Genomic DNA, 10,304 nt, shown 5'->3' on the forward strand with positions numbered 1-10,304 from the left:
CTCCTGAATGAGCATCCAGTGTGCTAACAACTGCGCTACCTCGTTCGATGCCGCCTGGTTTCTGTGCAAGTTGTAAAACAATAGACTTTCGCTCCTTGTATTTTAACTCTGCTACAGTCGGAATTTCAAAGAAAGTATTCCAGTCGACATTGTCAAAAGCTTTCTTTAAACCAAAAAAAACCTTCTTTCTAAGATAAGTCATAAGATCAGTATTGCCTCACTTGTGTCCATATTTCTCCAGAATCCAAAGTCATCCTCCCTGAGATCGGCTTCTTCCAGTTTTTCCATTCTTCTGTAAGGAATTCGTGTTAGTATTTGGCAACCATGACGTGTCAGACTGATAGTTCAGTAATATTCACACCTGTCAGCAACTGCTTTCTTTGGAATTAGAATTACTACATTGTTCTTGAAGTCTGAGGGTATTTCTCCTGTCGCACATACCTTGCTCCCCAGATGGAAGAGTTTTATAAAGGCTGAACTCACAAGGCTATCGGTAGTCCTAATTGAATGTTGTGTGCTCTGGGGGCCTTGTTTCGACTTACGTCTTTTCGCAGTATCGTATCTCTCACATCATCTTCATCTACGTCCTCGCCCATTTCTATAACATTGCCTTCAAGTTCATCTCCTTTGTACTGACTCTGTATATATTCCTTCCCCCTTTCAGTTTTCCCTTCTTTGCTTCGGACTGGTTATCTATCTGAGCTCTTGATATTCATGCAGCTGATTCTCTTTTCCCCAAAGGTCTCTTTAATCTTCCTGTAGTCAATATCTATCTTTCCCCTTAGTGAAATTCGGTTCTGAATCCTTACAATTGTCCTCTGGCCATTCCAGCTTAGGTATTATGCACTTCCTGCCAATCTCATGTTTTAGATGTTTCAGTTGCTACATTTTTATATTTTCATCACTTAATATCAATATCTCCCGTGTTATCCAAGGATTTAGGCCTTGTCATTTTACCTATTTGATCCTCAGATGCCTTCATTATTTCATGTCTCAAAGCTACCCACTCGTCTTCCATTGTAATCCTTTCCCCTGTAATAGTCAATCGTTGCCCAAGGCTCGCTCTGAAACTCGTAAAAACCTCTGCTTCTTTGAACTTTTCCAGGTCCCATTTCTTGCAATTTCTTATGTTTCAATCTACAGTTCAAAGCTAATAAATTGTGGTCAGAATCCACATTTACCTCCGGGAATCTCTTCCAATTTAAAATATGGCTCCAAAATCACTATCTTACCGTTATATAATTAATCTGAAACCTTCCGGTGTCTCCAGATCTCTTCCACGTCTACAACCTTCTTTCATGATGCTTAAACCAAGTATTAGCGACGATTAAATTATGCTCTGTGCAAAATTCTAACCGGCGGCTCCCTCTTTCGCTCCTTTCGCCCAGTCCAAATTCACCTGATATTTTTCCTTCTCTTCCTTTTCCTCCTATCGAATCCCAGTCACCTATCACAATTAAATTGTCGTCTCCCTTAATTATCTGAATAACTTCTTTTACCTCGTCACACATTCCTTCAATCTCTTCATTATCTGCAAAGCTATTTGCCATAAAACTTGAACGGAGCGAAGTAGTTCAGTGGTTAGCACACTGGACTCGCTCTCTGGAGAACGACGGTTCAAACCCGCGTCTTGCCATCCTGACAGGTTTTCCGCGATTTCCTAAACCGTTTCAGGCCAATGCCGGGATGGTTCTTCTGAAAAAGCACGGCCGACTGCCTTCTCCATCATTCTCTAATCCGATGGGCTCGATGACCCCGCTGTTTGACCCATCCCCACAAATCAATCAACCTTGTAAACCTATACTGTAGTGGTGGGTGTGGTCTTCGTGTCGATCTTGGCTACGATAATACGTTCATTCCTCTTTCGTGTCCGTTATTAAACCTACTCCTGCATTAATCCTGTTTGATTTTGCATTTATAACCCCGTATTCACCTGACCTGAAGTCCTCTTCCTGCTGCCACCGAACTTTCCTAGCTCCCACTATACCTAACTTCAACCTGTCCCTTTCCCTTTTTAACTTTTCTAACCTACCTGCCCTATTAAGGGATCTGACATTCCACACTCTGATCCGTATAACATCAGTTTTGTTTCTCCTGACAGAGACATTCTCCTTAGAAGTCCCCATCCAGAGATCCGAATGGGGGGACTTATCTCCGGAATAATTTCCCCCAAGAGGATGCCATTGTCATTTAACCGTACAGTAGAGCTGCTTACCCTCAGGAAAAATTATGGCTGTAGTTTCCCCGTGCTTTCAACTCTTCGCGATACCGACACAGCAGCGCCGTTTTGGCTGATGTTACAAGGCCAGATCAGTCAACTATCCAGACTGTTGCCCCTGCAATTACTGAAAAGACTGCTGCCCCTGATCAGAAAGCATACTTCTGCCTGGGTCTTAACTGATATCCCTCTGGTGTGGTTGCACCTACGGTACAGCTATCTGTATCGCTGAGGCATGCTGCCACCTCACTAACAGCGAGGTCCATGGTTCATTGGCGCTAATAGCATAGGCGCTAATAGCATAGGCGCATAGGGAACACACACGACACAGATCTGTAAGTCCACGGTATTGGTGATAAGTTGAGAAAACCGTCCCGAAACACATGTGCTACAAAACGCCACTGTTTCCTGCGCATGTATCCCGACATCAATATGGGATATGATCACCATGCACACGTACACAGGCCGCACAACGGGTTGGCATACTCTGGATCAGATGATCGAGCAGCTGCTGGGGTATAGCCTCCCATTCTTGCACCAGTGCCTGTCGGAGCTCCTAAAGTGTCGTAGGGGTCTGAAGATGTGCAGCGATACGTCGACCGAGACTATCCCAGACGTGCTCAATGGGGTTTATATCTGCAGAATAGCCTGATATCTTCTGTTTCAAGGTACTCCTCGGTGGGGCCGTGCGTTATCATCCATCAGAAGGAAGGTGAGACCCACTGCACCCCTGAAAAGGCGGACATACTGGTGCAACATGACATCCGATACACCTGACCTGTTACAGGTCCTATGTCAAAGACATGCAGGTGTGTACGTGCACCAATCATAATCCCACGCCACACCATCAAACCTCGACCTCCATACAGGTCCCTTTCAAGGACACTAAGGGGTTGGTATCTGGTTCCCGGTTCACGCCAGTTGAAAACCCGGCGAGAATCACTGTTCAGACTATACCTGGACTCGTCTGTGAACATAACCTGGGACCACTGTTCCAATGACCATGTACTGTGTTCTTGACATCAGGATTTACGGGCTCTCCTGTGACCAGGGGTCAGAGGAATGCACCTTGCAGTTCTCCAGGCGAATAAACCATGCCCGTTCAGTTGTCTGTAGACTGTGTGTCTGGAGACAACTGTTCCAGTGGCTGCGGTAAGGTCCCGAGCAAGGCTACCTGCAGTACTCCGTGGCCGTCTGTGGGCAACGATGGTGAGATATCAGTCTTCTTGTGGTGTTGTACACTGTGAACGTCCCGTAGTCTAGCGCCTGGACACGTTTCCTGTCTGCTGGAGTCGGTGCCATAATCTTGAGATCACACTTTGTGGCACACGGAGGGCCTGTGCTACGACCTGCTTTGTTCGACCAGCCTCCAGTCGCCCTAGTATTCTACCCCTCACAACGTCATCAGTTTGTGTTCTTTGAGCCATTTTCAACACACAGTCACCATTAGCACGTCTGATAAAGTCTGCACACTTACTCGATGCACCCTAGTCTGACATGCACCAAAACACCTCTGCATATGTGGACTGCCGCCAGCGCCACCGTGCGACGACCGCAGGTCGAATGCACCACATTGTCATACCCCGAGGTGATTTAAACCCGAAAACCGCACACCAGATCGTTGTTTCACCATGTATCAGCATTATCCTTAATTTATGGGCATGAGTGTATATTAACATGATGTGCAATACGTGAGAAATGACTGTAGAAGAGAAAAGTTGTAGAGCATCAAAGTAAATTTTCAAATAATCTATGATAGTGACGGAAACAAAGTTGATAGGTAATTATCGCCGTTCATCAGAGTAGAATTAACCGCATCCATCAAGGTAAGACGCCGGTGTGCAAAATGTAAGGGCGAAAGTGACTTACGCACGATGCATCACTGCCAGGTAACATAGCTCTATGAAACATTGAACATACGTAGAAAGAACTTCTACAGTATAGTTTAGACCTTAACTGAAAGAAATGAGCAATGAAGCACTCCGACTTCAGGCCGCAAGGGGCCCATCGGTACCATCCGACCGCCGTGTCATCCTCAGCTGAGGATGCGGATAGGAGGGGCGTGTGGTCAGCACACCGCTCTCCCAGTCGTTATGATGGTTTTCTTTGACCGGAGCCGCTACTATTCGGTCGAGTAGCTCCTCAATTGGCATGCCGAGGCTGAGTGCACCCCGAAAAATGGCAACAGCTCATGACGGCCCGGATGGTCACCCATCCGAGTGCCGGCCACGCCCGACAGCGCTTAACTTCGGTGATCTGACGGGAACCGGGGTATCCATTGCGGCAAGGCCGTTGCCAAATGAGCAATGAGACGACCAGGAATAACACTTTTATTCAAAGACAATAATATCATTGAAGTCACTGAATTTAATGATGGTTCCCTGCATAATGATAGAAGGCGAGGTATGGTGCTTAATAAGGTGTGCGATCACCGCAGACAGCAATATCATCTCCGCAATGTGCTCCCATGCTGGTCACGAGGTTGGTAAGTAACTCTTGGGGGTTGCATTCCTCGACAAGCGCGGCTGAAAACTACAGGATGGTCGTCGGTGCAAGTGGACGTATTGTGATATCCCTTCCGAAAGGATCCCCCACATGGTTGATGGGATTTAAGTCGGGGGAACATGGAGGCCAGTCCATTCGCCGACTTTCCCCTTGTTCCAGGAGCACCTCCACCTGCGCTGTTCGATGGGGTCATGCATTGTCGTCCACAAAAATTACGCCATGGCCGAATGCACCGCTGAAAAGACGCGTATGGGGAAGGTTGTTGTCACAATAATGTTGATCGGTGAGTCTCCCGTGTTCAAAGACTTGGAGGGCAGTACGCTTCTGCACACCCTGACGCCTGTTCCACCAAAACGATTATGTTCGACAGTGCTGAACGTACCATCATATGGCGAGAGTGGGGACGTGTAATGCACCCAGGAACATCGTCGAACATGATCGTTTTGCTGGCCCTGATGTTACGTTGTCGGTGGTATAATGTTTAACGGACGTGCTGGCCAAATCTGACAGTGTACTGCTTCCCTATGTGCGTCCTTTCAGGGGTTAATTCGGTCCTGACTTTTTTTTATGGATGATAATGCTCGACCAAATCGAACAGCGCATGTGGAGAGCGAACGATAGGACATTCGGTGAATCGACTGGCCTGCCCGTTTCACAGATTCAAAAACATCGAGCACGTGTGGGATACGTAGGGGAGAAGTACTGCAATACGTTCACATACAGCAACTACCATCCAGCACTTGGCAACATCGCTGGTCGAAGAGTGGAACGTCAAAGAATTCCTTGCCAATACCGTGGCCATCATGAGAGAGCGTTGAAGAGCATGCGTTGCTGTCTGTGGTCATCACACCTCCTATTAAGAACCATGCCTCCCCTTCTGTGCCGGACGTTGTGGCCGAACGGTTCTAGGCGCTTCAGTGTGGAACCACGCGACCGCTACGGTCGCAGGTTCGAATCCTGCCTCGGGCATGGATGTGTGTGATGTCCTTAGGTTAGTTAGGTTTAAGTAGTTCTAAGTTCTAGGGGACTGACGACCTCAGAAGTTAAGTCCCATAGTGCTCAGAGCCATTTGATTTTTCCCCTTCTGTAATGTCCAGCGTACCATCACGAATCGCAGTGACTTCAGTGTAATTATTGTCTTTCAACAAAAGTTTCATTTCTATTCCTCTCATTACGCATTTCTTTCGGTTACCTTCTCCCCTATACTGTAGCTGTACTTCCTGTGCATGATACAACTTTTGCGAGCTATGTTGCTTGGCAGTGACACATCATCCGAAATTTACTTTCGTTCTGATGTTTTGTACACCATTGTCGATTTGGAAACAATAAAATTAGCAGTATTCATTAAATAGAGGACAAAAAGTTTATTTACACGGGAGCTGATTATTTCACTATTAATTTGGTCAATATGAACGCCCGCATTGTTGAACAACAAACTATACAAAAGAACTGTATTGAGAGATTTCTATTGCTGTGGATACTTCAGACTCCCTGATACCATTATAGAGTTAATTCAAAAGCTGACATCACATAGACAAATTCTCTTCATCCATATTTTTCTCCGTACCTACTTCAGATGGTTCAAATGGCTCTATGCACTATGGGACTTAACATCTGAGGTCATCAGTCCCCTTGACTTAGAACTACTTAATCCTAATTAATCTAAGGGCATCACACACATCCATGCCCGAGGCAGGATTCGAACCTGCGACCGTAGCAGCAGCGCAGTCCCGCACTGAAGGGCCTAGAACCGCTCAGCCACAGCGGCCGGCTACCTAGTCATGTATTAGAAACGAAGGACCTCAGTTTTGCAACTGAAATAACAGAATATGGAAGGCAGTTAGTTGCCGCCTAGACTTCAACCGTCTATTTTCATTTTTGGGCAAATGAACATTCCCATAAAGAAATTAGTGATTCTCTATGTTATTTTCAACTTTATCCAACACCTTTTCTTTCAGGGAGATAAGTCTGCACTTCATAAAGCCGTGATCTAATGTCTTCTACGATTATAGCAGCAGTTTCAACAACTCAGTCCCGTTCCTCTTGCTGGCCTTTGATTCTAGTCTTATACAGTATTTCGGAAAAAAAAAGAAATAGCTTGTGCTTCGAAAGCTTATCGTGGTTTTGTTATGCTGATTTATTTTTCCAACGAATTACAGATCTTCATATAACTTCTAGAATAGCCGTTTTTGTATCGTCTCGAGCTTCGGGAAGTATCCATTACAATTCTTTAGAATGTATTAAGAGTGCGAACTGCCATTCATTTTCATTTGCTTCCAAATGCTCACCAATGAAATTCACCTAAACAGATACCTCATTATCTTTTGGTCGTTTAGCGCTACTGTCAGATTTGAAAAAGATTTTAGCTGAATTCCTGTGGTGTCTACCTTCAACAAGAGAATCTTCCATGTGTCTTACTTTAACTTTTAGTTGAGCGCCCCCATAATTATTCTGTTTTTTTCCACCATTCCGTTACTGATTTTGAAAATGACTTTGTAACGGCACTACCAACTTCTTTTATATCGGTTTCTTCACCTCGTTTCTCGTGTAATCCTGTAATGCTTCTTCACCAAAAAACAAAAAATTCCTGTTAACGTAAATTTTCTCAACTTACGAACGATAAACGTGGGGCTCATTTCCCTCTGTGCCCATTCTAGAATATTGTCCCTTTCAAAAGGATTTCCGCCACGTCTCATGAAAAACAGGAGCGGTACAGTCCGCCAAAACAAGATGTTTACTATTCTTTCTCGTCTTAATCCTCTTAATAAACGTACGTAAACCTTTTTCCTTTACTGTGTCAGACGTACCTCTTCTGTAACACTTTCACTATAAATAAAACATTCAGCCGTCGCGCTGTCTTCCACTGACTAAAGTTGCTGAACTGTGTTTGGTTTACTATTGACGTCTCCCACACTGTCAGATGTAACAGTGGTCAATAAAACAGCCGGCAGGAAGCACACGTTTATGACAGCGGAGCAACAAAATACAGAGAATGATTTTACTGACCAATAAATGCAATGACGAGTACGAATATTGAGAAAAGAAACTTTGAATGGAAAGGAAAAAATGCTGACGCTCGTTAATCAAGTGATTTCCATAAAACTAATAAATAACTATGTTTGCTTGAAACAGTGCTTATGGGAAGGTGTAAAACACGTGTTTTCTGACGTAGCGTGGAATGTGTGGAAGTTAAATTGTTTCGTGAAATGGTACTATAGATATCTGCACATTCAAATGTAGTGCTTATTTACAGTAATGAGGATGAAATCCTGTTTTAACACTTACAATTATTCAGCTGATTGCTAAGGTTGGCAGGGACCTCAGTTGCCGACTTCTGTCGACGATTATCGACCAGAAAATTACCAGTACAACTTTTACAAGTAATAGATGAAATAAAGAGGCCAAATGTGTCTGATTCGGTAATATCGTCATTGCAACCTTTGCTATCTAACATTGTTGCAATACGCTTAATTTAATTTCATATTCACTACTTTTAATAAATATTACATTTGAACATTAACTTTTCTATTCTGTGCTTTTACGAAACTATTTAATTTTCGTGTGTCATTTCCACCATAGCACAGAACAGGGTGCGTTGTGCTTAAAGCACTAGACTAGGTTTCGAGAGACCCCGGCATCAACCCCAGAGCCAGCCATATAGAATTGAGGTTTCCGTGGTTTCCCAGTTCACTCCAGGCGTATGCCGGGATTGTTCTTTGGAAAGGCCGCACCCCTTACTTCCCTTCTAATATTAAAAAGTCCATGTCTCTAAAGACCTTAGCTACCGAGACATAAAACACTAAACTTACTTCCTTACTTCTACCATAGCTGCCGATCGACGGGTCTCCAAAATGGAAACAGCGCATGTGTTGTCGGCACTGAACAGGATAGAAATTTTTTCCTCGTATTTCTTTCGTGACTATCGGTGTGCTGTTACTCTGATCGTTAACTCGTTATGATATGAAACTATCCCACTTGTTGAAAAGACGTGGATTATTGACAATTATGCACAAATGTTCACTGCCATATATAAAAAACGTGTACTGTCATAGAAAAGCATGAAGCTACCATCAACAAAAGAGTTCTACTGACTAATTTCTGCTTGATGATGAATGTTGTAATTTAATAGCTAAATGACCAACAATAGTCCGTCCCCGGTAGCTGAGCGGTCAGCGCGACAAAATGTCAGTCCTAAGGGCCCGGGTTCGATTCCCGGCTGGGTCGGAGATTTCCTCCGCTCTGGATGTTGTGTTGTCCTAATCACCATCATTTCATCCCCATCGACGAGCAAGTCGCCGAAGTGGCGTCAAATCGAAAGACTTGCACCCGGCGAACAGTTTACCAGACGATGGACCCTAGTCACACGACATTTGTGTGTTATTTACCAACAATGAACACTGATAAGCCAAAACATTGTGACCACTGCCACCGCGACAATGGATGCCACCTGGTGGTGTTGCAGGCACATGACACGATAACAAAAGTATGAAAGCGGAGCAGAAACTGACAGGGAATCACCTTGGCGAGGATACGTGGTAAGGGCAGGTTACTATCACGCAGAAAATTTGTGAACGAATATCTCTGAAACGGCGAAGCTAGTCGAATGTTCATGTGCTATTGCCGTGAGCATCTACGGAAAGAGGTAGAAGTACAGTGAAACGACTAGGTCCTAAATAGTTGAACTTCCACGCCTCTTCACAGAACATGGGGTTCGGAGGCTCCTCTGCTCTGTAAAGTATGGTAGACGATGATCTGTGGCATCTCTGTCGAAAGAGCACAATGCTGGTGCACGCACAAGCGTTTCGGAGCACATCGTTCATCGTACATTGTTGAACATGGAGCTTCCCGGCAGACCACCCCTGGGTGTTCACATGTGGATCCAACGACATCATCATAAACGATTGCAGTGGGCGCGGGACCAATGGGATTCGACCTTCGATCGATGGGGACGTGTTGGCTTTTTGGGTGAATCCTATTTGTGCTACACTAGGTAACTGGCCATCTCCACAAACGCCGTCATCGAGTTGAATGGTGGCTGGAAATGTGCAGGCGCCACGGACGCAGTCTGGTGGGAGTAGTATTATGCTATGGGAGTATTATGCTGTGGTAGTAATCGAAGACACGCTGACAGCTGCGAACCACCTGCATCCCTTCATGCCTGATGTCTGCCCCGACGGCAAAGTCATCTTTCAGCAGTGTAATTGTGCGTGTTTCGGAGCCATAACCGTGCTACAGTGGTTTGAGGAACATTATGGTGAACTCGCGTTGATGTCTCATCGACCAAATTCGCCTGATGTAAATCCTATGGAACCCATCTGGGCCGCTAACGGGCGCTATCACCTCGTACTCAAATCAGAGGCCCGTTATGTACGCGAATTACATGACCTGTGGGTAGACGTCTAATGCCACATACCTATAAAAACCTACCAAAGAACTGTCGTGTACCTGATGCGCGGGCGGGCAGACAGACTATGAAGCAAGCAGTCGTAATATTTTGTCAAGAAATTTGTTGCACAATTTAACTAAAAGACGGGATTTGTTGACACGACACATTCTGAGAAATCAAGGGATAACAAGTTTA

The 10,304-nt window shown here is 44.9% G+C and overlaps 1 pseudogene; it reads right to left on the bottom strand.

Annotated features, from left to right (window-relative positions):
* Window positions 1–4,397: 4,397 nt before the first annotated feature.
* LOC124597021 lies at window positions 4,398–4,515 on the bottom strand (annotated as a pseudogene).
* Window positions 4,516–10,304: the final 5,789 nt, after the last annotated feature.

The sequence above is a fragment of the Schistocerca americana genome, chromosome 2 (assembly GCF_021461395.2).
Source record: "Schistocerca americana isolate TAMUIC-IGC-003095 chromosome 2, iqSchAmer2.1, whole genome shotgun sequence".
Classification (NCBI taxonomy): Eukaryota; Metazoa; Arthropoda; class Insecta; order Orthoptera; family Acrididae; genus Schistocerca; species Schistocerca americana.